The sequence below is a fragment of the Heterodontus francisci genome, chromosome 29, assembly GCF_036365525.1.
Source record: "Heterodontus francisci isolate sHetFra1 chromosome 29, sHetFra1.hap1, whole genome shotgun sequence".
Lineage (NCBI taxonomy): Eukaryota > Metazoa > Chordata > Chondrichthyes > Heterodontiformes > Heterodontidae > Heterodontus > Heterodontus francisci.
This window is the reverse complement of record NC_090399.1, coordinates 31,548,143-31,574,193: the sequence shown is the minus strand read 5'-3', so window position 1 is coordinate 31,574,193 and position 26,051 is coordinate 31,548,143. Positions and strand designations below refer to the sequence as shown.

The following is a 26,051-nucleotide window of genomic DNA, read 5'->3' as shown; positions in this document are numbered from 1 at the left end:
GAGTGCTGCACTTTAAAAGGGTCAGTACTGAGGGAGTGCTGCACTGTCGAAAGGTCAGTACTGAGGGAGTGCTGCACTGTCAGAGGGTCAGTTCTGAGGGAGTGCTGCACTGTCAGAGGGTCAGCACTGAGGGCGTGCTGTACTGTCAGAGGGTAAGTACTGAGGGAGTGCTGCACTGTCAGAGGGTCAGCACTGCGGGAGTGCTGCACTTTAGAAGGGTCAGTACTGAGGGAGTGCTGCACTGTAGATGGGTCAGTACTAAGGGAGGGCTGCACTGTCGAAGGGTCAGTACTGAGGGAGTGCTGCACTGTCAGAGGGTCAGTATTGAGGGAGTGTTGCACTGTCAGAGGTCAGTACTGAGGGAGTGCTGCACTGTCAGAGGGTCAGTACTGAGGGAGTGCTGCACTGTCAGAGGTCAGTACTGAGGGAGTGCTGCACCGTTGGAAGGTCAGTACATAAGGAGTGCTGCACTGTCAGAGGTCAGTACTGAGGGAGTGCTGCACCGTTGGAAGGTCAGTACATAAGGAGTGCTGCACTGTCAGTCGGTCAGTACTGAGGGAGTGCTGCACTGTCAGAGGGTCAGTACTGAGGGTGTGCTGCACTTTAGAAGGGTCAGCACTGAGGGAGTGCTGCACTGTCAGAGGGTCAGTACTGAGGGCGTGCTGCACTTCAGAAGGATCAGTACTGAGGGAGTGCTGCAATGTCAGAGGGTCAGTACTGAGGGAGTGCTGCACTTTAAAAGGGTCAGTACTGAGGGAGGGCTGCACTGTCAGAGGGTCAGTACTGAGGGAGTGCTGCACTGTCGGAGGGTCAGTATTGAGGGATTGCTGCACTATAGAAAGGTCAGTACTGAGGGAGTGCTGCACTGTCAGAGGGTCAGTGCTGAGGGAGTGCTGCACTGTCAGAGGGTCAGTACTGAGGGAGTGCTGCACTGTCAGAGGGTCAGCACTGTGGCAGTGCTGCACTTTAGAAGGGTCAGTACTGAGGGAGTGCTGCACTGTCGAAGGGATAGTACTAAGGGAGGGCTGCACTGTCGAAGGGTCAGTACTGAGGGAGTGCTGCACTGTCAGAGGGTCAGTACTGAGAGAGTGTTGCACTGTCAGAGGGTCAGTACTGAGGGAGTGTTGCAATGTCACGGGGTCAGTACTGAGGGAGTGCTGCACTGTCAGAGGGTCAGTATTGAGGGATGTTTGCACTATAGAAAGGTCAGTACTGAGGGAGTGCTGCACTGTCCGAGGGTCAGTTCTGAGGGAGTGCTGCACTGTCAGAGGGTCAGCACTGAGGGAGTGCTGCACTGTCAGAGGGTAAGTACTGAGGGAGTGCTGCACTGTCAGAGGGTCAGCACTGTGGGAGTGCTGCACCTTAGAAGGGTCAGTACTGAGGGAGTGCTGCACTGTAGAAGGGTTAGTACTAAGGGAGGGCTGCACTGTCGAAGGGTCAGTACTGAGGGAGTGCTGCACTGTCAGAGGGTCAGTACTGAGAGAGTGTTGCACTGTCAGAGGGCAAGTACTGAGGGAGTGCTGCACTATCAGAGGTCAGTACTGAGGGAGTGCTGCACCGTTGGAAGGTCAGTACATAAGGAGTGCTGCACTGTCAGAGGGTCAGTAGTGAGGGAGTGCTGCACTTTAGAAGGGTCAGTACTGAGGGAGTGCTGCAATGTCACAGGGTCAGTACTGAGGGATTGCTGCACTGTAGAAGGGTCAGTACTGAGGGATTGCTGCACTGCAGAAAGGTCAGTACTGAGGGAGTGCTGCACAGTTGGAGGGTCAGTACTGAGGGATTGTTGCACTGTAGAAAGGTCAGTACTGAGGGAGTGCTGCACTGTCAGAGGGTCAGTACTGAGGGAGTGCTGCACTGTCGAAGGGTCAGTAGTGAGGGAGTGCTGCACTGTCAGAGGGTCAGTACTGAGGGAGTGTTGCACAGTCAGGGGGTCCGTACTGAGGGAGTGCTGCACTGTCAGAGGATCACTATTGAGGGAGTGCTGCACCGTTGGAAGGTCAGTATATAAAGAGTGCTGCAGTGTCAGTCAGTCAGTACTGAGGGAGTGCTGCACTGTCAGGGGGTCAATTCTGAGGGAGTGATGCACTGTTGGAAGGTCAGTACTGAAGGAGTGCTGCACTGTCAGAGGGTCAGTACTGAGGGAGTGCAGCACCATTGGAGGGGCAGTCTTTCTGATTACCTATTAAACCAGTGCCCCATCTGCCCTCTCAGGTAGATGTAAAAGATCCCCTGGCACCATTTTGAAGAAGTCCAGGTATGTTCTACCTGGTCTCCTGGGCAAAATCTATCCTTAACCAATTTTGTCTGGTCATCGTCTCATTGCTGTTTCAGGATCCTGCTGCGCACAAAGCGTTTCCTACATTACAACAGTGACTACACGTCAGAAAGTACTTCATTGGCATAAAGCTCTTTAGACATGCTGAGGTTGTGAAAGACACTGTATGAATGGAAGTCTTTCATTATTTCTCATCCTTTCCAACTGCCAGAGTGGGCACCGTGAGAACTGTTGACAACAGCTTTCAGCCTCCAGGCCAATGGGGATGAAATTGGACTTTGGCATGGAATTGCCAATGGCGATTCAGCAGCCAGTGCTACTCTACTCTCCCCCATGTGACTTTAGTGGGAAAGAAAGCCAGGTACAATGTAAGAGAAGGCAGCTCACCATCACCTTCTCAAAGGCAATTAGGGATGGACAATAAATGCTGTCCTAGCCAGCGATGCTGACATAAAAACTGGCTAATTGTCACTTGATGGGACAGAACTTGAGTATTGCTGAAAATAGAGACATTTTATCGAAGCTTTTTGTCTTCTACTCATCAGGACAAATCACAAGAATACCAATGTAAGGGAAAGCACAAATTTATATTCTATGAGAAGAGAGTGCTGATTGACTGGCAAGAGGACTCTGATTGTTTGAAATTTAAACCAGGCAGCTTGACTCTGATTGGTCAAGGCATTGTCCTGAGGAATAAACCAGCGAATGGCTGTCATTTATTTTGTTCAGCTGAAACAGGCACAATGTTTGTACATGTTCTTTCTGTCTGCATAGAACTGGGCTCTGTGTATCACTATCTGCAGCGATATATGTAGTGTGGTGCTCGGTATATCGGCCATACGTCCCAAAGACTTGCAGATCGTATCAAACAATATGTCCCTTCCACTGTTGGCAATGGGCAAGGTACAGATCATACCCAACCAGCCCGTGCTTGCAAAACTCAAAACACAATGTCCAACATTAGATGTGAATCCACAATTGAACAACATTTCCTAAACAGTCCTCCGTGTGCTAAGAATTATGCTGACAACCAATTTAAGAAGGTCAGTCAGGCTCATAGTGTGACACATTTGTGCATACTGGAAGCTACATGTATTAATGCACAAGGCCCTGTTCTAATCAAACAGATTGTACACACATTACACTAGTTTCAGCTGAACAAAATAAGTGACAGCCATTCGCTGGTTCATTCCTCAGGGCAATATCTTGACTAATCAGTCAAGCTGCCTGGTTTAAATTTCAAACAAAGTTTGGCAGTTAACTGTCAGTCACCATAAACTGGTGCATTCTCCATGGCAAGGCCTCTACCAATCAGAGTCCTCTTGCCAACCAATCAGCACTCTCTTCTGATACAGTATAAATGTGTGCTTTCCCTTACATTGGCATTCTTTCTAACTGCCCTGATGAGTGCAAGGCGAAAAGCTTCGGCAAAGTGTCTCTATTTTCAGCAATACTCAAGTAAAACTGGCTGTCGATTGGCCATCACTTATTTACTGCTATCCCGCAGACCAAGTTCACAACCGACTTCTCCAATATCAGGCTAAGCTGAAATGGTAGCTGCATCACAAAGCTAGCGAGAGGGTCTTTCTTTGTTCAAATAGACCAACTTTACACTTTGGCAGAAAAACCAGAAGCAACATGAAGATACTATTTTTACACAGCGAGTTGTTGTTATCTGGAATGCACTGCCTGAAAGGGCGGTAGAAGCAGACTCAATAGAGACTTTCAAAAGGGAATTGGATAAATACTTGAAAAGGAAACATTTACGGGGCTGTGGGGAAAAGAGCAGGGGGAGTGGTACGAATTGGATAGATTTTAAACAGCCAGCACAGGCATGATGGGTGGAATGGCCTCCTCCTGTGCCGTGTTTTTCTCTGATTTTCCTCCTACTCAGCAATAATTCAAGAGAGAGAAAGAGAAAATAAGCAAAAGATCGGAGTTAGCAGCAGCCAACAGTGAACAGCAATGCAGGCTATCAAGTGTAAACGATGGTAATTAATGAAAGTGGCTCAGACCCTGGTTCCAGGGTTCAGTTAGTTGGCAAAGATCAGAACAAAATGATGCAATTGTGCTCATTAGGAAGTCCATCCTGTGTGTGAACAGTTAAAGAGGAAGATACAAATTCAAAGATCAAGAATGATAGATTCCAGTCTGTAACTCACTCCCGGGTATCCATTATTCTATATATAAACCATCTGAACCCCTCGATTAGATTCCAGTCTGTAACTCACTCCCGGGTATCCACTATTCTATATATAAACCATCTGAACCCCTCGATTAGATTCCAGTCTGTAACTCACTCCCGGGTATCCACTATTCTATATATAAACCATCTGAACCCCTCGATTAGATTCCAGTCTGTAACTCACTCCCGGGTATCCATTATTCTATATATAAACCATCTGAACCCCTCGATTAGATTCCAGTCTGTAACTCACTCCCGGGTATCCATTATTCTATATATAAACCATCTGAACCCTTCGATTAGATTCCAGTCTGTAACTCACTCCCGGGTATCCATTATTCTATATATAAACCATCTGAACCCTTCGATTAGATTCCAGTCTGTAACTCACTCCCGGGTATCCATTATTCTATATATAAACCATCTGAACCCCTCGATTAGATTCCAGTCTGTAACTCACTCCCGGGTATCCATTATTCTATATATAAACCATCTGAACCCTTCGATTAGATTCCAGTCTGCAACTCACTCCCGGGTATCCATTATTCTATATATAAACCATCTGAACCCTTCGATTAGATTCCAGTCTGTAACTCACTCCCGGGTATCCATTATTCTATATATAAACCATCTGAACCCTTCGATTAGATTCCAGTCTGTAACTCACTCCCGGGTATCCATTATTCTATATATAAACCATCTGAACCCCTCGATTAGATTCCAGTCTGTAACTCACTCCCGGGTATCCATTATTCTATATATAAACCATCTGAACCCTTCGATTCGATTCCAGTCTGTAACTCACTCCCGGGTATCCATTACTCTATATATAAACCATCTGAACCCTTCGATTAGATTCCAGTCTGTAACTCACTCCCAGAGTGTCCATTATTCTATTTATAAACCATATTAATAATCTCCCAGGGATCTGTACCGGGGACTTAGCTTTTCACTATACTTTTCATTCACCTAGGTGAAGGAATAGAGAGCCTTATGTTGAAGTTTGCTGGCATCGCTAAGTTAGGTGGCACAGTAAGTAGGTGGAAGCAGAGTGACAGTGATAGATAAAATGAGTTAGCAAAACTATGGCAAATGAAATTCAATGTGCGGAAATGTGAGGACATCCACTTTAGACTAGGAAAGATAGATCAGAGTATTTTCTAATTAATAAGAAGTTAGCAACTCTGGGGGAGCAGAGAGATTCTGGGTCCATGCACAGAAATCACAGAATTTAAACTAATAGGTTAAAAGGCAAATGGAATGTTGCTGTTTTTCCTCAAGAGGATTGGAATATAAAGGAGTGGATATCATGTCACATCTGTGGAGGGATCTGGTTAGACGACCCCATGTAGATACCCTGCTTAGTTCTGGGAACCTTCCTTCAGGAAGGATATGGTGGGGGTGCCGTGCAGATTCGCTAGAATGATACCAGAGCTGGAAGGGTTAAATTATGAGGACAGATTGTATAGACTAAGCTTGAATTCCCTGCAGAATAGAAGATTAAAGGATAATTTAATTGAGATGTTTATGGTGATTAAAGGATTTGATAGGATTGATACAGAGAAGCTATTTCCTCTGGTAGTACAGTCCACAACGAGGGACCATAACTCTACAGTTAGAGACAAGCCATTCAGGGATGATGTCAGGGAGCACTTCTTCACACAAAGCATAGTGGAAATCTGGAACTCTCTTCCCTAAGAGTTGCTGTGGCTGGAGAGTCCATTGAAAATTTCAAAACTGAAATTGATAGATTTTTATTGACTATGGGGATTAACCAAGGTGGGTAGATGGATTTAAGAAACAGAGTAGCCACGATCTAACTGAATGGAGGAACAGGCTCGAGGGAACGAATGGCCTCCTCTTCTTTCTTAGTTCCTATTTTGTATGTTTGTTATCTCTCAAATGATATAATCATGATATGTTTATGATGTCGCGGGTGAACGGTTGACTGAAAAATTATTCCCCCTGCAGGATTCAGTGAATCATTCATGTGTTCCTTTTGTAACTCTAAAGTTTACAGGCTCTCTACCATGGAGTTACATCAGAGGGGGAGATGGATGTGTGTCCACATTGTCAACATTGCAGTAACACTCTGAGCGTGGTTTCCAGTCAAAACCAGCGGGCTCAACTGGAAACCGATTTAAATATATCTGATCGAAACCCCTCTTTAAAAGGAAAAGGTTATTGCCTGCATTGAGGAGTATGCGGGAATGTGCTGTGTGCGTGTGTGTATGTGAACTTCACCAATCAGACATTTCAATGCTACAGACCACTGTTTGTTTTTAGATGTCAATTCATTATGCAGGTTACAATTCTAAACCAACGCCAAACACCTTGAAGTGTCCTGTTTGGAAAAGAATCGCTGTCTGAATGGGAACTGAGCCATCCTTTATCCAGGAAACAACCCTGAGCAGTCAACATCTTCACTTATAGCAATGTCACAGAGAGCACAAGAAGGTAGAAACCGAGCATAACTGTCTGCAGTGACATTGGCCAGAATTTTCTCCCCTTAAACAATTTGAGGGTTGGGATCATTTCTGGGTCGTGACCCTGCGCGTTTCAGAAGCATGCCATTAGTTTAATTTTACAGGAAGCAGCCAATTAGTATGTTTAGCTAAAGTGATCAAAGAAAAGCTGGGGACGCAGAGGCGTAGTGGTAATGTCACTGGGCTAGTAATCCAGAGCCCAGGCTAATGCTCTGGTGGTATGGGTTCAAATCCACCATGGCAGATAGTGAAATTTGAATTCAATTCACAAATCCGGAATTAAAAAGCTAGTCTAATGGTTAACTGTTATAAAAACCCATCTAGTTCACTAATGCCCTTCAAGGAAGGAAATCTGCCACCCTTAATGAGTCTGGCTGACTTAAGCCCCACTGCAATGTAGTTGACTCTTAAATGCCCTCTGAAATGGCCTAGCTAGCCACTCAGTTGTATCAAACTGCTAGCACCCCAAGGACTGCAGTAGTTCACGAAGCCATCTCACCATCACCTTCTCAAGGGCAATTGGGGATGGGCAATAAATGCTGGCCTAGCCAGCGATGCCCACATGCCATGAATGAATAAAAAAAAAATTAGCTGTTGGTACAAAGACTAGGGGACACAGATTTAAGGTTTTGGGTAGGAGATGTGAGGAAGAACTTTTTTACACAGTGAGCAGTATTGACTTGAACTCACTGCCTGCAAAGTTGATGGAAGTGGAGACGATGAATGATTTCTAAAGGAAATAATTCTGGGCACTTGAGGGAAATAAACCTGCAGGGCTACGGGGATAGAGCAGGGGAACGGGACTGACTGTATAGTGAGCCAGCATGGACTCAATGGGTGGAATAGCCTCCTTCGGTTCCGTAAATGACTCTTTAAATAGGGACACTGGGCGGGCTAAGGAGGCGGGAGGGCCAGCATGTGCGGGAGGCCACCAGCCTTCACTGTGGCGGCAGTAGGTGTGCAGCTACAGTGACTGGGACACAAAATAGAGCATCGCAAAGAGAGGGAGGTGGGGAGGGAGTGACCGGAATGATTTTCTTAATTCCCAGCACTCTCGGAAGCAGCAGACTCCAAGAGAGTCACCTCCCTGAATTGGCTTCCTGCTGCTGCCGGGAGTTGGGGGTGTGGTGGGGGGGGGTAGCTGTCAGCACTGCGATGCTGCCCCTGGTTAAAGCACACGGAGGCGAAACAAGTCGGGGAGTGGGCCCGACTTGTGCTCCCAGCTCCCTCCCCACCCCCGCATTGCGGAAAAGTCCTGCCAAGCGGTCAGCTATGGCTCAACGAGTCGCACTCTCTCTCACCCCAATAATCAGAAATTTAGAGGTCAAGTCCCACTCCAGAGACTTGAGCCCATAATCTAGGCTGACGCGCCCCTGTGCCAGTACTGAGAGGGCACTGCACTGTCGGAGATGATGCCTTTCAGGTGAAATGTTAAACCGAGGCCCTTGTCTGCCTCCTCGGGTGGATGTAAAAGATCCCACGGCCACTACTTTGAAGAAGAGCAGAGGAGTTCTCCCCAGTGACCTGGCCAAAATTTATCCCTCTCGCAACACCACTGCGAAAAAAAATAGAATGATCTGATCATTATCACATTGCTGTTTGTGGGATCTTGCTGTGCGCAAATTGACTGCCGCGAATCCAAAATTACAACAGCGACCAAGCTTCAAAATACGCACTTCATTGACTGTATAGCGCTTTGCGACATCCTGAGGTTGTGACAGACTTTCTAGAAATACTTTGTTCAGAATGTAGGAACTGCTTGAGAAAACAAGACCAAAGTCCATCTAGTTGGTCATCTACCATCCTGGTGGTCACATGATGCAAGAATGGAACTGTTGGCCAATCACAGCGATCAATCTCCACCAATTAGTCTCCATCCGAGCCAGATATGAGGTGAGGAAAACCCCAGCGGTGGAGAGCTTTGGGAACCATAGGCCCAAACTCACCTGTTCCTCCCAAAAACGTTCTACTCACCACTCATCATGTCTCCAAATCCTCACATACTGGAGCCCAAAATGTTATTTTCTGGGAGAAATCTCTCGAATTTCCACTTGAATGAATCAATAAGAACGGCTTCCACCATCCCCTTAGGCAGCCTGTTCCATAGATTGACCACTCGCTCACTGAAATATCTGTTTCCGCAGAACTTTCTTCAGATTGCCAGTTGTAAGGGCGCATTGTGTGTCTATCCGTGTTGACAGAGTTCAGCTGAATTTTGGGCCAGTACTCAATAACGTTATTTAAAGCAGTGGACCGAGGCACTAAAAGAACTTGTTTTTAAATAACATCTCCACATCCTGCTGACATCCCACAGCTTCACAGGCAATAAATTACTTTTTGTAGAGCGGTCACTACTCGTAGATCAGCAGACACAGCAATTAAGTTTCACACAGCAAGACCTCACAAAGCGAATGCTATAAACGAGCAGTGATCAGATAAACTGGCCAGAACACTGTGGGGGGGGGGGAAACCCTGTACCTCTTTGAATTTGCATCCACCTAAACGGGCCTCAACTTAATATCTTATCCGAAACACAGCAACTCCCTCAGTACTGCACACAATTGTCAGCCTAGATTATACACTCAGGTTCCAGATTAGGTTGAACCCACAACCTCTTGACTCCCAGACATGAGTGGATGGGGAAAATAGTAACATGGGATGAAAAAACAGATGTTAGCAAATCAGCTGCTCATTTTACACCTTGCCGGATTTTCTTTCCCATTAACATCAGTGGCAGAGAAAGTTGGGCAGGATGGGAGATGGGCAAGATGGCAGAAAGACGAGGGGGGAAACGGGTGAGATATGAAACGGGAGAGGGGGAGACGGGCGAGGTGCGAGACAAATGAGAAGGGAAACGGGCGAGGTGCTAGATGGGGAAATGCGAGATGGGTGAGGTGAGAAACATGTGAGGTGCAAGATGGGCGAAGTGTGAAATGGGCGACGTGCTAGTCGGATGAGGTGGCAAACGGGTGAGATGGGAAATGGGAGGCCGATTTGCTCTCACCTGTTTTGTGCCTGGCGACTGAAGTTAAAATTACCCCGTGGATTTTATGCAAAAAACACGACAAGCTTTTTCTGTCAGGTGAATGAAGTATAAAAATACAGAGGAATTAATTTTTAATTTGCCGGACAGTGTAAAATGGGCTCACGATAAACCCTGCCCGATTTTTCTTTTCATTGAAATCTCACGAATTACCTCTTGAAGTGCAGTCACTGTGGTACAGCCAGCCAGTGCAGCAGTCAAGTTGTGCACAGCATGATTCCAATGGACTGTAAATTTGGGCAGAGCATCCAACCTGACCATTCCCATCAGCTCGGATAGGTTAAAACAGGAGCTAGTAACTCAGGGTACCAGGTACCACTAGCAGAAAAATGCAAACGTGATTCCCCAATGACATGTTGACTCCGTGGAGCCAGGGTAAAGGTCATCACCGAGCGGCTGCAATATATTCTGCAAGGGGAAGGGCAACAGCCAGGAGTCATGGCTCACGTTGGAACCAATGACATTGGTAGGAAAAGTGTTCAGTTTCTTCAGGCAGAGTTTCAGGAGCTAGGCAAAGAATTTTTAAAAATAGGACCTCAAAAGTAGTAATCTCAGGATCACTCCCAGTACCATGTGCTAGTGAGTCCAGAAACAGGATGACAGCTCACGTAAATGCGTGGCTGGAGAAGTGGTGCAGGAGGGAGATTTCAGATTCTTGAGGTATTGGGACCAGTTCTGGGGGAAGGGTATCTATACAAGCTGGACAAATTGTACCTGAGAAAAACTGGGACAAATGTCCTCGCTGAGAGGTTCACTAGTACTGTGGGGAGAGTTTAAATTAATTTGGCAGGAGGAGGGGAACCAGAAAGGAGCAGAAATAAGATGAGAGGACAGAGAGACATAAACTGCCGTAAAGTTATAAATATTCCAAAAATAGCAGGGACCAGATTGAGAAAAATTAGCAAAAGTGACAAAGGGGATATTAAAATGTATGTATGTCAATTTCCTTAGTGAAACCAATACGATTGGTGAGCTGCAGACACAAATTGCCAAATGGGAATACGATGTGGTTGCATTAACAGGGACATGGATCAAACAAGGCCAGGATTGAATTCTTAATATTCCTGGTTACCAAGTATTCAGGAATGATAGAAAAGGGAAAGGAAGAGGGGGCGTGGCAGTATTGATTAAGGATGATGTTACAGTTCTAAATAGAAAGGATATACTAGATGGTTCTCGGACTGAATCCATTTGGCTTGAGTTGAGGAAGAGAAGGGGTGCTCTTACATTGCTGGAGTTTTCTTTAAGTAGCATTCCAAACACTGGGACACAGATGAGCAAATTTCATCGGAGTGTAACAAAAATAGAGCCGTAATAATAGAGACTTTAATTACCCTAATATAGACTGGGGAAAACATAGTGCTAAGAGTAGAAAAGGAGATGAATTTCTGCTATGTGTACAGGAGAAATTTCTCAATCAATATGTCTCCAATCCAACAAGGAAGGAAGCAGTGTTGTATCTGGTTCTGGGAAATGAAGTAGGGTAAAGGGAGTGTGTTATAGTAGGAGATCGTCTAGCTAACAGTGACCACTGCATAATTAGGTTTAAAGTAATTATGGGAAAATGTTAAGGTAAGAATGCTCAACTGGGGAAGAGTTAATTTCACTGGTTTAAGAAGGGGAAGGTGGTAAAGGAGCAAGGGAAGCATTCAGGGAAGAGATGGTTTAGGTACAAACGAGGCATAGTCCTTTGAAGGGAAAAGGTAAGGCATCCAAAGCTAAAATGCCTTGGATGACAAAGGAAATATAAAGATAAAAGAAAACAGAAAAAGGAGGCTTACGACAAAAGTCAGGAGCGAGATTCAGTTTATGGGAGGCAAAGAGAGGTCACAAGAAAAGATTAGCGGGCAACATGAAATTGAACACGAAAACATTTTATAACATATAAAGTGTAAGCGGTTAGCTGGGGAAAAATGTTGGGCCTGTTAAGGACCTAAAGGAAAATCTTATGGAGAGGGAAAGGACAAGACTAAAGTATTAAATGAGTACTTCACAAAGCAAGCAAATGATGTGAAGATTTCACTAAAAGAGAGCAGGGAAGTTATAGACAGGACAGTAATAGATAGAAAAGACATACTAAACAGGTTAGCATTTCTGAAAGCTGGCAAGTCACCTGGTCCAGATGCAATGCATCCTAGGTTGTTGAAAGAAACAAATGTAGAAATAGCAGAGGCGTTGTTCACAACCTTTCAATCCTCATTGGACACAGAAGTAGTGTTGGAGACTGGAAGGTTGCAAGAAAAGAGCGAGGGATAAATTAGGAAACGATAGGTCAGTCAGCCTAACATCACTGGTAGGGAAGTTACTGGAAACCATTATCAAGGATAAAACAAACTTTGATTTGAAAAGGCATGGTTAATCAAGGATAGCCAGCATGGATTTGTTAAAGGCAAATCATGGACTAACTTGTGTGAATTCGTTGGTGAGGTAACAGAAAAGGTCGATCAAGATAGTACAGTAGATGTTGTGAATGCAAGGCATTCAATAAAGTGCTACACAGGAGGTTTATTAAGAAGGTGGAAGCCTATGGAATTAAGGGGAAAATGATGGTATGGATATGGAATTGGCTCAATGACAGGAAGCAAAGCATGGTGGTGGGTGGGTGCTTTTCAGACTGAAAGGTGATTTGCAGTGGAGCTCTTCGAGGATCACTTTTGGGTCCATTACTCTTTTTAATTTTTATAAATGATCTTGATTCAGGTGTAGGGAGCAGCATTATAAATTTTATGGATAATATGAAACTCGGTAATGTAGTAGATAGTGATGATGATAGTTGTAGACTTCAGGATGACAGACAGGATGTCAAAATGGACAGAAGCATGGCAGATGGAGTTCAATGTGGACAAGGGTGAACTGATGGGCTTTGGGAGGATTAAAACAGAAAGGCAGTAAACTGTACATAAGATGATTTTGAAAATGGTGTCAACATACACAAAACCTTAAAGGCGGCAGGACAAGTTGATCAGGTGGTTAAAAAAGCATATGGTTACTTGGATTTATAAATAGAGGAATAGAACATAAAAGCGAAGAGACCATGTTAGAACCTTATAAATCACTGGTTAGGCCTCAGCTGGAGTACTGTGGACAATTCTGGGCACCACACTTCAGGATAGATGGAAAGGCCGTAGAAAGGGTACATAGGAGGTTGATCAGGATACTATCAAGGATGAGGATTTCAGTTATGAGGTGATGCTGGTAAAGTTAAGACTGTTCTCCTTGAAGCAGAGAAGATTAAGAGGCAGCCGAATAGAGGTTTTGAAGTTGAGGAGAGATCTTGATGGAGTGGTTAAAGGCTGTTCTGTCTGGCGAGTGAGTCAATAACTAGGGGTCATAGATTCAAAATCACTGGCAAAAGATCCAGAGAGAAGATGAGGAGAATTTTTCTTTCACTCAGAGTTGTGAGGATCTGGAATGCTATAAGTGAAAAAAGTTGGTGGAAGCTGATTCCATAAATAATTTTAAAAGGAAGCTGGACAGATAGTTGAGGATGAAGAACTTCCCAGGGTTACGGACAGGAAGTGGGGAGCTGGAACGAAACACAACTACTCTTTCAAACAGCCAGCATGGGCACGATGGGTCAAATGGCCTCCTTAGGTGCTGTAAGTTTCTATGATTCTATGAAAACCCCTCCCGCAACTCGAAAAGTTTCTTTGTATCTTCCCCTGAGCCAGCAGAACAAGCAGATGGGGCTTCAGCTAAAACATCTGATTCGAAGCTTGGTATTAATTCTAGTAATTATGTTGAGTGCATTGATTGTTACTTGTAATTAGTTGTCGTTCTGAAAGGACTGGCTGCAGTGTTAAGTTAGAGGCATATGGCACTTGGCAAAAGCTCAGAGCTGCAAAGCAGTTTCTTTAACGATGGCAAATGAATTTGCTTCAGTGATTGCATTTTAATTATGAATGAAAAATGAACGTCAATCCAATCTTCTGTATCTGGTTAGACCACACTTGGAGTACTGTGAGTTCTGGTCTCTGGGATGAAAAGAATATAGAGGCACTGGAGAAGGTGCAAAAAGGATCAACAAGAATGATACCAGAGCTGAGAGGTTATACCTATCAGGAAAGATTGAACAGGCTGGGACTCTTTTTTGTTTGATAGGGTAGACGTGGAGGAGATGTTTCCACCAGAATTAGGGGCCATAAATAGTCAGTAATAAATCCTCCCCGCCAGATCCTTCCCGCACGCCTGGAGTCTCAACGCCTCCACACGCTGCCCTCGAGGCGGCTATGGTTGGGAAGTGCCCATCACCCACCTCCTTCTGGAATGTGCCTTGGCAAAGCAGGTCTGGAAAGAGATGTAGCGGTTTTTGTCAAGGTTCATCCTGAGTAGTTCCGTAATGCAGGACTCTGTGCTCTAGGGGCTATTCCCAGGGATGCACACACCGAGATAAACATCAACTGCTGCTGACCATCAACTCAGTGAAAGACACCCTTTGGTCTGCCCAAAACTTGCTGGGCTTCCAGTGCAGAGAGTGGTTGACAACCGAGTGTTGCAGACTGGCACATTCCAAGGTCCAGGACTGCGTGCTGAGGGACGCACCGAAAGCTTGGGGAAGCCGCCGCAAAGGCTCAATGGGGAAAGACCACTGTGTAATGCTCTTCCACCACAGTATACTGAGGGCTGGAAACCATGTAAAACCCCTTGGACTGTATGCATCGGAGGATGTAATGTAAAGGTATATTGTAAATATAATCTGTAATGGCAAGTGTAGTGAGACACCTCATGTACTGTATTGAAAGAAACTGATCTGTATTGCACTTTATGTAATGTCAAATTTGAATTATGTAATGTATTTTTACAAATTTTATGAATAAAGTATTTAAAAAAAAATAAACCCAATAGTGAATTCAGGAGAAACTTCTTTATACAGAATGTTGAGAATGTGGAACTCACTACCACAAGGAGTGATTGATGCAGATCGGTTTGATGCATTTAAAGAAAAGCTAGATAAACACATGAGCCAGCAAGAAACAGACAAACATATGAATTAGGTGCAGAAGAAGGCCATTCAGACCCTCTACCTTGCTCCGCCATTCAGTAAGATCATGGCTGATCTGTTTGTGTCACTAATTCCACATTACCATCTACCCCCGATAACCTTTGATTCCCTTGCCTAACAAGAATCTATCTACCTCTGCCTTAAAATTACTTAATGATCCCGCCTCCACCACCTTCTGAGGCAGAGAGTTCCAAAGTCGCACAACCCTCTGAGAGAAAATATTTCTCCTCATCTCTGTCCTAAAAGGGCGACCCCTAATTTTAAAACAGTGTCCCCTAGTTCTGGACTCACGCACAAGAGGAAACATCCTTTCCACATCCACCTTATCAAGACTATTCAGGATCTTATACACTTCAATCAAGTCTCCCCTCACTCTTCTAATCTCCAGTGAAAACAAGCCCAGTTTGTCCACCCATTCCTCATAAGACAGCCCGCTCATTCCAGGTATTAATCCAGTAAATCTCCTCTGAACCGCCTCAAATGCATTTACATCCTTACAGGAATAGAAGGATATGTTGATAGGGTGAGATGAAGAAGAGTGGGAGGAGGCTCATGTGGAACATAAACAGTAGCATAAGTCTGTTGGGCCGAATGGCCTGATTCTGTACTGGAAATACTTTGGAATACTATGTATCATTCATGATGATGCAACTGGCCAGATGAACTGCAAAAGTCCTTTCCAGTCCTGTCCACACTCCGAGAGAGTTTCTCTGTCATGTTGTACCTCAACCTACTAAAATCATGCTTTGTATCTCACTACCTTTTTTGCTTCTCACCTTTGAGTAGGAAGTGTATGGGGTCAAGTCCCACTCAAGAGACCTCTGCAAATTGACTGCTGCGCTTCCTACATTACAACAGTGACTACACGTCAATAACACACATCAAGGTTGCGAAAGGTGCTGTACAAATGCAAGTCTTTCTTTTTTCAGGTACAGCAATTATTTCTCACTACCGATTATGCTTCTCCATTATGCTAAAACTAAAGGAGCTAATGGGCTTTCCAAAATGATCAAGGACTGACTGTAAATGAGAAGCATATGGAAAATTCAATTATGCAGCATGCAAAATAAAACATTTCACAACCATCTTCATTTATCTGAAATGTGTCAAAGAGAAACAGGCTTCAGCCAGGTGCACTGTGGTGCTGACTACTGAAGAAGGGTTGAAGATAAATGAAAGTGATAACCACAGCCTGGCACGACCAATGAAGTCACGCCTTAAGGAGGACGCAGCCTCTAGCTCTGAGCGCTACAGCAACAACATGCATTGCAAGCCTTTTAACACAGCAGAACATCCCAAAGCACTTCCCAGGAGAAATAATTTGACAAAAAAGACATTAGGATATTAGGGCAGGTGACCAAAAGCTTGGCCAAAGAGGTAGGTTTTAAGGAGTGTCTTAAGGGAGGAGAGAGAGGTAGAGAGGTGGAGAGGTTTCGGGAGGGAATTCCAGAGCTTAGGGCCCAGCCACTTGAAGGCACGGACGCCAATGGCGGGGCAATTAAAATTGGGCTGAGCAAGATGCCAGAATTGGAGTATTGCAGAGTTCCTGGACGGTTGTAGGGCTAAAGGAGATTACAGAGATCAGGAGGGGTGCGAGCATGGTCGGATTTGAATGCGAGGAAGAGAATTCCAAAATGGAAGTATTCCAGGACCGGGTGCCAATGTAGGTCAGCGAGCACAGGGGTGATGGAAGAAGGTGATTTGGTGTGGGTTAGGAGTAATGTTCTCTCTCAGCTGCATGCCATTGCCAAAGTTCTCACACACAAGCTGATCCTCGAGTTACTGTGTGTGTATGGCTGTGTAAAAAACTGAAAAGAGCTCATGCACATAAACAAACCCACTGCGCACTACACAAAAAATACTTAGAGGTTGATGGGTGGTTGATGGTCGGCACAGACTCGGTGGGCCGAAGGGCCTGTTTCAGTGCTGTATCTCTAAACACTAAACGAAACAGGTTAGGAGACAGGCAGCAGAGTCTTGGATGAACCCACCTAATCTACCTACATCACTATCGATGAGTTCTGATGAAAGGCCATCAATCTGAAACGTTAACTCTGTTTCTCTCTCCACAGAAGCTGCCAAACCTACCGAATATTTCCAGCACTTTCTGTTTTTACTCCACTATCGATATGGTTCTGCTCATAGTGAAATGGCACTGTTTTTATCAGAAATTCAAATTGATTGTCCCTGTTGAATTTGTTAGCAGTTAGCTTAAGCCCTTGAGCCTCACTTCTTTCTGGGTCTGGACTTTGCAAAAACTTCAAACTCCACTTCTAACACTCCAGCAGGATTTGTTAACTGCAGATTTGACTCTTCCAAAGCACTCCTGGTCAGCCTCCCAACTTCCTACATAAACTTGAGGTCATCCAAAACTCTGCTGCCCATGTCCTAATTTGCACCAAGTCCCATTCACCCATCACCCCATGTTTGCTGATCCATATCAACTCTCAGTTAAGCAACGCTTCAATTTTATTATTATCAACCCTGTTTCCGATTCAATCCATGGCCCCGCCCCACCCACCCTCTCTGTAATCTCCTCCAGCCCAGTAATCTTCTGATTTTAGTCGCTCCACCAATGGTGGCCATGCCTTCAGCTGCCGAGGCCCCAAGGGCTGGAATTCCCTCCCGACGCCTCTCCACCTATCTCTCCTCCTTTAAGCTCCTTAAAACCTACCTTTTTGGTCATCTGTCCTAATATCTCCTTATGTGGCCCAGGGTATAATTTAATGTGATAATGCTCCTGTGAAGCGCCTTGGGATATTTCACTATGTTAAAGGTGCTATATAATGCATGCTGTCACTGAGACTGCCCTCAATGCAGCCCAGCCTCTACCAGTCATGGATGAGCTGGACATACAGCCAACCAAATCGGAACTCAGTGATGCCATTGATTCCCTAGCCAGCGGAAAAGCCCCTGGGAAGGACAGCATTACCCCTGAAATAATCAAGAGTGCCAAGCCTGCTATACTCTCAGCACTACATGAACTGCTATGCCTGTGCTGGGACGAGGGAGCAGTACCCCAGGACATGCGCGATGCCAACATCATCACCCTCTATAAAAACAAAGGTGACCGCGGTGACTGCAACAACTACCGTGGAATCTCCCTGCTCAGCATAGTGGGGAAAGTCTTTGCTCGAGTCGCTCTGAACAGGCTCCAGAAGCTGGCCGAGCGCGTCTACCCTGAGGCACAGTGTGGCTTTCGTGCAGAGAGATCGACTATTGACATGCTGTTCTCCCTTCGTCAGATACAGGAGAAATGCCGTGAACAACAGATGCCCCTCTACATTGCTTTCATTGATCTCACCAAAGCCTTTGACCTCGTCAGCAGACGTGGTCTCTTCAGACTACTAGAAAAGATCGGATGTCCACCAAAGCTACTAAGTATCATCACCTCATTCCATGACAATATGAAAGGCACAATTCAACATGGTGGCTCCTCATCAGAGCCCTTTCCTATCCTGAGTGGTGTGAAACAGGGCTGTGTTCTCGCACCCACACTTTTTGGGATTTTCTTCTCCCTGCTGCTTTCACATGCGTTCAAATCCTCTGAAGAAGGAATTTTCCTCCACACAAGATCAGGGGGCAGGTTGTTCAACCTTGCCCGTCTAAGAGCGAAGTCCAAAGTACGGAAAGTCCTCATCAGAGAACTCTTCTTTGCTGACGATGCTGCTTTAACATCTCACACTGAAGAATGCCTGCAGAGTCTCATCGACAGGTTTGTGTCTGCCTGCAATGAATTTGGCCTAACCATCAGCCTCAAGAAAACGAACATCATGGGGCAGGATGTCAGAAATGCTCCATCCATCAATATTGGCGACCACGCTCTGGAAGTGGTTCAAGAGTTCACCTACCTAGGCTCAACTATCACCAGTAACCTGTCTCTAGATGCAGAAATCAACAAGCGCATGGGTAAGGCTTCCACTGCTATGTTCAGACTGGCCAAGAGAGTGTGGGAAAATGGCGCACTGACACGGAACACAAAAGTCCGAGTGTATCAGGCCTGTGTCCTCAGTACCTTGCTCTACGGCAGCGAGGCCTGGACAACGTATGCCAGCCAAGAGCGACGTCTCAATTCATTCCATCTTCGCTGCCTTCGGAGAATACTTGGCATCAGGTGGCAGGACTATATCTCCAACACAGAAGTCCTTGAAGCGGCCAACATCCCCAGCTTATACACACTACTGAGTCAGCGGCGCTTGAGATGGCTTGGCCATGTGAGCCGCATGGAAGATGGCAGGATCCCCAAAGACACATTGTACAGCGAGCTCGCCACTGGTATCAGACCCACCGGCCGTCCATGTCTCCGTTATAAAGACGTCTGCAAACGCGACATGAAATCGTGTGACATTGATCACAAGTCGTGGGAGTCAGTTGCCAGCATTCGCCAGAGCTGGCGGGCAGCCATAAAGACAGGGCTAAATTGTGGCGAGTCGAAGAGACTTAGTAGTTGGCAGGAAAAAAGACAGAGGCGCAAGGGGAGAGCCAACTGTGCAACAGCCCCAACAAACAAATTTCTCTGCAGCACCTGTGGAAGAGCCTGTCACTCCAGAATTGGCCTTTATAGCCACTCCAGGCGCTGCTTCACAAACCACTGACCACCTCCAGGCGCGTATCCATTGTCTCTCGAGATAAGGAGGCCCAAAAGAAAAGAATAATGCAAGTTGTTGTTGTGGTTGCGATATGCTCAGCTGAACAGCAGAGGGCAGTATGGCAGGAGGTCAATCTGGTTCAAAATGAACAACTTTGAACATCCACTAACTCTGCTACACCAGGGCCACCTAGAGGAGTTGGCGAGTGTCGGCATCCATCTTCGCACATCACCCGGAACCCACTGCTTATTTTTACTCCAGCATCTCTCACAATGAATAAAAAGTACACAGCAAAAGATATTATTGTCGGTATCTGTCTGATTACCTGTTCAAACTGCTTCTATAACAACATGTATTGTTTATGGGAACACCAGCTAATCTGTTCACAGACAGAATTTTTTTTTAAAATATGTATTAAGATTATTTGTTTATTGTGACATTGGGCAAATTTGAAGCCATCTTTTTAGGTCCCTATCAAAAACTCTGCGGGATATAAGTTGATCTTAGATGGTTGGTTGGCATCCTTCCATCTACGAAAGATGATGGACACGCAGCAAACAATCCATGGAGGTAGGATGTCTTCTCTTGGTGCAGCTTTGTTGATGGCTGCGAAGGCCAATCCTTGAGAGGCAGGATCTGCTACAAGTGCTGCACGTGAACCTGCCAAGTGACGCTGTGCGTTGTTGGTTTTCAGTATTGGTGCCTATTGCCAAGCTGCTGTAGCCACTGGTCATCGTGGTAGTGCACACCAGTCCACAGGATGTGTTGCCGTTTCCCACTTTCGCCAGTTAGTGACTCCCAGGTGCAATTAGATTTAGGGCCTTCATGTCACGAATTGACAATCCATTGTCCACTCTGCATGATTTTCATTTCCATTCGGGTGCAGTGTAAAATGAGATGCCGACTCCTTTTCGCCTGTTTTCCGTGACCCACCCAAGATGAATTTATGCTGTTGCATCTTTGCCTTTGACTCCATCCTCCTGCTTGCTCAGGCTGAATCGGAATACATGCAATCTTGGCATCCAGCTGGAGGCAATGGTGAGCTTCAGTCTGCATCCTCTTCACCACCAAGACTGCTCACTGCCAGCTCTGCTGCATTATCTGCCTGCCTCCCTGGCTCACACACACTGTTGCTGAGACCTGTCTCCACTTCTTTGCTAGCTCTAGTTTCCGCTTCTCGAACATTCTCCTGACTTTTCACTCATCACTCCTAACCTATCCCATCTTCGTGTCCACTCGTCCATCACTCCCATCCTATTCCACGCTGGACTCCACTCACTCATTTCCTCCATCCTCATTGACCAAAATTATCTTCCCAACCCTCACTGGACTGAATCTAAAATCCCCCTCCTCAACCACAAACTACTAGACTGGTCCTGGGATTAGATGACTGTCGTGTGAGGAGTGATTGAGTAGACAGGGACTATATTCCCTGACGTTTAGAAGAATGAGAGGTGATCTAATTGAAACATGTAAAATTCTTACGGGGCTTGACAAGGTAGATGTGGAGAACGTGTTTTCCCTGGCTGGGGAATCTAGAACATGTGGTCACGGTCTCAGAGTAAGAGGATGGTTATTTAAGACTGAAATGAGGAGAAATTCCTTCACTAAAAGGATTGTGAATCTTTGGAATTCTCTGGCCCAGAGAACTGTGCATGTTCAGTCGTTGAGTATTGTTTGGTACTAAGGGAATGAAGAGATATGGGATATGTGGCAAAGTGGAGTTGAGGTAGAAGATCAGCCATGATCTTATTGAATGGCACAGCAGGTTCAAAGGGTCAAATAGCCTACTCCAGCTCCTATTTCTTATATTATGTTCTTATATTCAATGGTCTCACCCCACCCTACTTATGCAACCTTCTCCACACGTCTGTGACACTTCCTCGGGTCCTCAGACCTTGGCCTCCTCCTTACCTCTGCTCTACCTCCGGTAATGTAGCCTTTTTGCTGCTCAATCTTACTCTTTGACACTCCTTCCCACATCCTTCTGCCTCTTTATCTGTAAAAGACGTCTCAAAATACATCTCTTCGACCCAGCTTGTGGTAAACTTTCCTCACTCTCCGCCAAGGCTTGGCAACCACTCCTCTGTGAAGCGACATTGGCTGTTTTTCTACTTTTTAAGAACGCTATATACATGTTGGTTGTTGTATTCTCGGGTTAAGGGTCTCAGGTATGGTTGAGATGTTTGGGCTGCTGATGGGAGCTGTACTTTCCCTGGCCTGTAGCTGTAAGGCCAGTACACAGATACTTCCCATAAAGAAGCAAGCGAATCCGGGTGACTGTGGTTGCTGGTAAACGGCTGAAGCCGATTTAACAGCACTGAGGCCATTTTTAAGCTTCACGCTGCAGTCAGAAAAAGGCAGCAACAAAAGGCAGCCTTTAGCATCATAGAATCTTACAGCACATAAGGAGGCCATTCAGTCCATTGTGCCTTTACCGACTCTTTGAAAGAGCTGTCCAATTTAGTCCCATATCCCAGCTTTATCTCATAACCCTTCCACGTTACAACATTGAGTACACTTCAAAAGTCACTGGTTGTAAAGCAGTTTGAAATGTCCGGTAGTGGTGAAAGGAGATATATAAATGCAAGATTTTCTTTCTTTTCCAAATTAATCCACTTCAAATACATGTCCAATTGACTTTGGAAGTTCCCAAGGAATCTGATTTCACCGTCCTCTCAGGTTATACATTCCAGACCAGTGTGATAAAGTTTCTCCTCATTTCCACTCTAGTTCCCTCGCCAATTATTTTAAATCTGTTACTGACCCACTTGCCTGAGGAAACAGGTTCTCCCGAATTGCCCTGTCAAAACCCCTCATAATTTGAATACCTCTACGAGGCCAATGGGCACGTTTAGTGGGCAGGTGGGCACCATCAGAGAGGGGTCGGGAGGCTGGTAAAGATTCTGTGGAGGGAGGTGGGTTGGCAGAGACGTACCGTGGGGGGAGTGGCTGGTAAAAATATTCAGTAAAGAGAAGGACAGACCAGTGAGTGAGGGAGCGGTGGAGGTGGGTGGGTGGGGGATGGGGGAGGGAAGCCAGGCAACAACTTCAATTACAGAATTATTCCCAACACAATAGGGTCATTAAGGTTCCAGGTTGACTGGAATCTTTGGCGGCTGCTCAGAAAAGGAAACAGCGTGCCTACGGCGACACCATTTTAGCCACATGCACCGACTTTAGCAGAAAACACCTGCCGCACAATATGGGTTCATGTACCTCGCTCATGCATATTTACATAAAAAATGTCAAGCGCCATTGTGTAACCAAGGAAGTAACACCTTCACAAAGATCAAAAATACACCCTCCCACACTCGGCTTTTCCTCTTACTCTTTTACCAAGAAACCCACAAAAAAGTTCAACTTCGCATGCATCGGCCATGTGAAAAGGAGCATTAAGATCACACACCCATCTACAATTCCTACGACAGAAGGCTTCCTCCCCGAAAGGAACACTAGTGAACCATATGAGTTTTTCTGACAATCTTAGTAGCTGTATGGTCACCATTACTGATACTACCTTTTAATTCCAGACATATTTAATTAATGAAATTAAACTCCCCAGCTGCCATGGTGGGATTCAAACTTATACCTGGAGATCAGCAGTCTAGGCCTCTGGATTACTAGTCCAGTAACGCAATCACTATGATACTGCTCCCATATTAGGAAACTCTGCAAGTTTCTTTTGCAATGGTTTATCTTCCCCAAGCTGCAATATTCAGATCCAGATGAAGAAGATTAATATCGATGTAATTATTTCAGGGCAAACAATCTGACAGCTTCCATCAGATAGGGAAGTCGGTTCAACTTCCAGTGAGGACTCAGTCAGGAAGGGCAAACGCAAAAGGAATTGCACGGAATGTAGCCGGTGCCAGTTTGCCCAAATAAAAGTGCACCGCCAGTGCTGGGCATCTAACCAAGGTGCCAGCTGTGGCACAGACAGTAGCACTCTGAGTCTGAAGGTTTTGGGGGTTTGAGTCCCTTTCCAGAGACTTGAGCACAAAATCCAGGCTGGCACGGAGGGAGTGCCGCACTGCCGGAGGTGCCGTCTTTTGGATGAGATGTTCGGCTGAGGCCTCGTCTGCCCTTTCAGGTGGACATAAAAGATCTCATGGAGTTATTGCGAGGAACTGCGGGTAAGTTCTACCCCAGTGTCCCGGCCAAGATTCATCCCTCAACAACATCACTAAAGCAGATTATCTGAGGTTGTGGAAGGTGCTGTATTAACACAATCTTTCTTTCAAGGGGCTACACCAAGCACATTAACCTGTCTGCACTATGATGAGAAAGTTCCCATGAGATTGCTCAAAAAGGACACACACCATTTTTTTGAATTACTACACTTGGATAAACCCTGCATTGTTTTAAAGCAAATTTATCAAAATAGTGTCCTTGCCTTTTTTTGTCCACATGCCTCTCCCCTCGTTTTACCATGGAGGTGACTCATCCTGGGGTACAGATCCACACATGCCAGCTGTCCTCTGATACCTCACTCAAGTGGTCATTTCTCATGTGTGACCGCAAAATGTGTAAAATATTCAATTCGCAGACGGGGTGCAATCCTGCTTGACTGGATAGCCACAAGCTGCAGATTTTTCAGCAGGAATCACTGCATACTGTGCAGAAGCTGAAACACAGTCTGCTGTTCTACTGCTACCTAGTACAGAGGTTCTATATATAGAGCATATGAAGCATTCCGAGGTCACAGTATTCATGCATTTGACGTAGAGTAAATCAAACACTCCCAGGTTATGTAAAGCACAACTCAATGGAAAGTAAATCTCCCTCTACGCTGTCCTAACAAACTCTCCCAGGGCAGATAGAGTGTGGGTTAGATACAGAGTAAAACTCCCTCTGCACTGTCCCATCAAACACTCCCAAGAAAAAAAATAGGTAATGGGTCATTTTCTGGTTGGCAAGATGTAACGAGTGGTGTGCCACAGGGGTCTGTGCTGGGGCCTCAACATTTTACAATTTATATCAATGACTTGGATAAAGGGACCGAAGGTATGGTTGCCAAATTTGCTGATAACACAAAGATAGGTAGGAAAATAAGGTTTGAAGAGGAAATAAGGAGGCTACAAAGGGTTATAGATAGGTTAAGTGAGTGGGCAAAGACCTGGCAAATGAAGTATAATGTGGGCAAATGTGAAATTGTCCATTTTGGGAGGAAGAATAAAAAAGAAGCACATTATCTAAATGGTGAGAGATTGCAGAGCTCTGAGATGCAGAGGGATTTGGTGTCCTAGTGCATGAATCGCAAAAGGTAAGTATGCTGGTTCAGCATGTAATTAGGAAAGCTAATAGAATGTTATCATTTATTGCAAAGGGAATTGAATACAAAAGTAGGGAGGTTATGCTTCAGTTATGCAAGGCATTGGTGAGACCACATCTGGAGTACTTTGTACAGTATTGGTCTCCTTATTTAATGAAGGATGTAAATGCGTTGGAAGCAGTTCAGAGAATGTTTACTAGACTAATACTTGGAATGGGTGGGCTGTCTTGCAAGGAAAGATTGTGATAGGCTTGTATCCGCTGGAGTTTAAAAGAGTAAGAGGTGACTTGATTGAAACATATAAGATCTTGAGGGGTCTTGGCAGTGTGGATGTGGAAAGGATGTTTACCATTGTGGGAGAATCTCGAACTAGGGGTCACTATTTAAAAATAAGGGGTTGCCCATTTAAGACAGAGATGAGAAATTTTTTCCTGAGAGAGTCATGAGTCTGTGGAACTCTCTTCCTCAAAACATACTGGATACAGAGTCTTTGAATATTTTTAAGGCAAAGGTAGATAGATTCTTGATAAACAAGTGGGTGAAAGGTTATCGGGGGTTGGCGGGATAGTGGAGTTGAGGTTACAATCAGATCAGGCATGGTCTTGTTGAATGGCGGAGCAGGCTTGAGGGGCCGAGTGGTCTACTCCCCCTCCAAGTTCATATGACCCTCCTGTAGAGCAGCACACTCTCAGTACTGACCCTCTGACTGTGCAGCACTAACTCAAAGAACAAAGAACAAAGAAAATTACAGCACACGAACAGGCCCTTCGGCCCTCCAAGCCTGCGCCGATGCAGATCCTCTACCTAAACATGTCGCCTATTTTCAAAGGGTCTGTATCTCTTTGCTTCCTGCCCATTCATGTATCTGTCTAGATACATCTTAAAAGACGCTATCGTGTTCGCATCTACCACCTCCGCTGGCAACGCGTTCCAGGCACCCACCACCCTCTGCGTAAAGAACTTTCCACGCATATCCCCCCTAAACTTTTCCCCTCTCACTTTGAACTCGTGACCCCTAGTATTTGAATCCCCCACTCTGGGAAAAAGCTTCTTGCTATCCACCCTGTCTATACCTCTCATGATTTTGTACACCTCAATCAGGTCCCCCCTCAACCTCCGCCTTTCTAATGTAAATAATCCTAATCTACTCAACCTCTCTTCATAGCTAGCGCCCTCCATACCAGGCAACATCCTGG

General features: G+C 45.4%; 1 protein-coding gene across 4 annotated transcripts in view; it reads right to left on the bottom strand.

Moving 5' to 3' along the window:
- LOC137346238 (ral guanine nucleotide dissociation stimulator-like) overlaps window positions 1-26,051 on the bottom strand; it is a 139,184-nt gene that overhangs the window by 81,210 nt on the left and 31,923 nt on the right. The window contains exon 1 of one of the 4 annotated variants that reach the window (XM_068009682.1): window positions 8,921-9,050. The exons of the other annotated variants lie outside the window; for them this stretch is intronic. The gene's annotated coding sequence lies outside the window, so the exon portion shown is untranslated. Of the gene's footprint in view, window positions 1-8,920; window positions 9,051-26,051 lie in introns of those variants that run through there. 4 annotated transcript variants of the gene reach the window in all.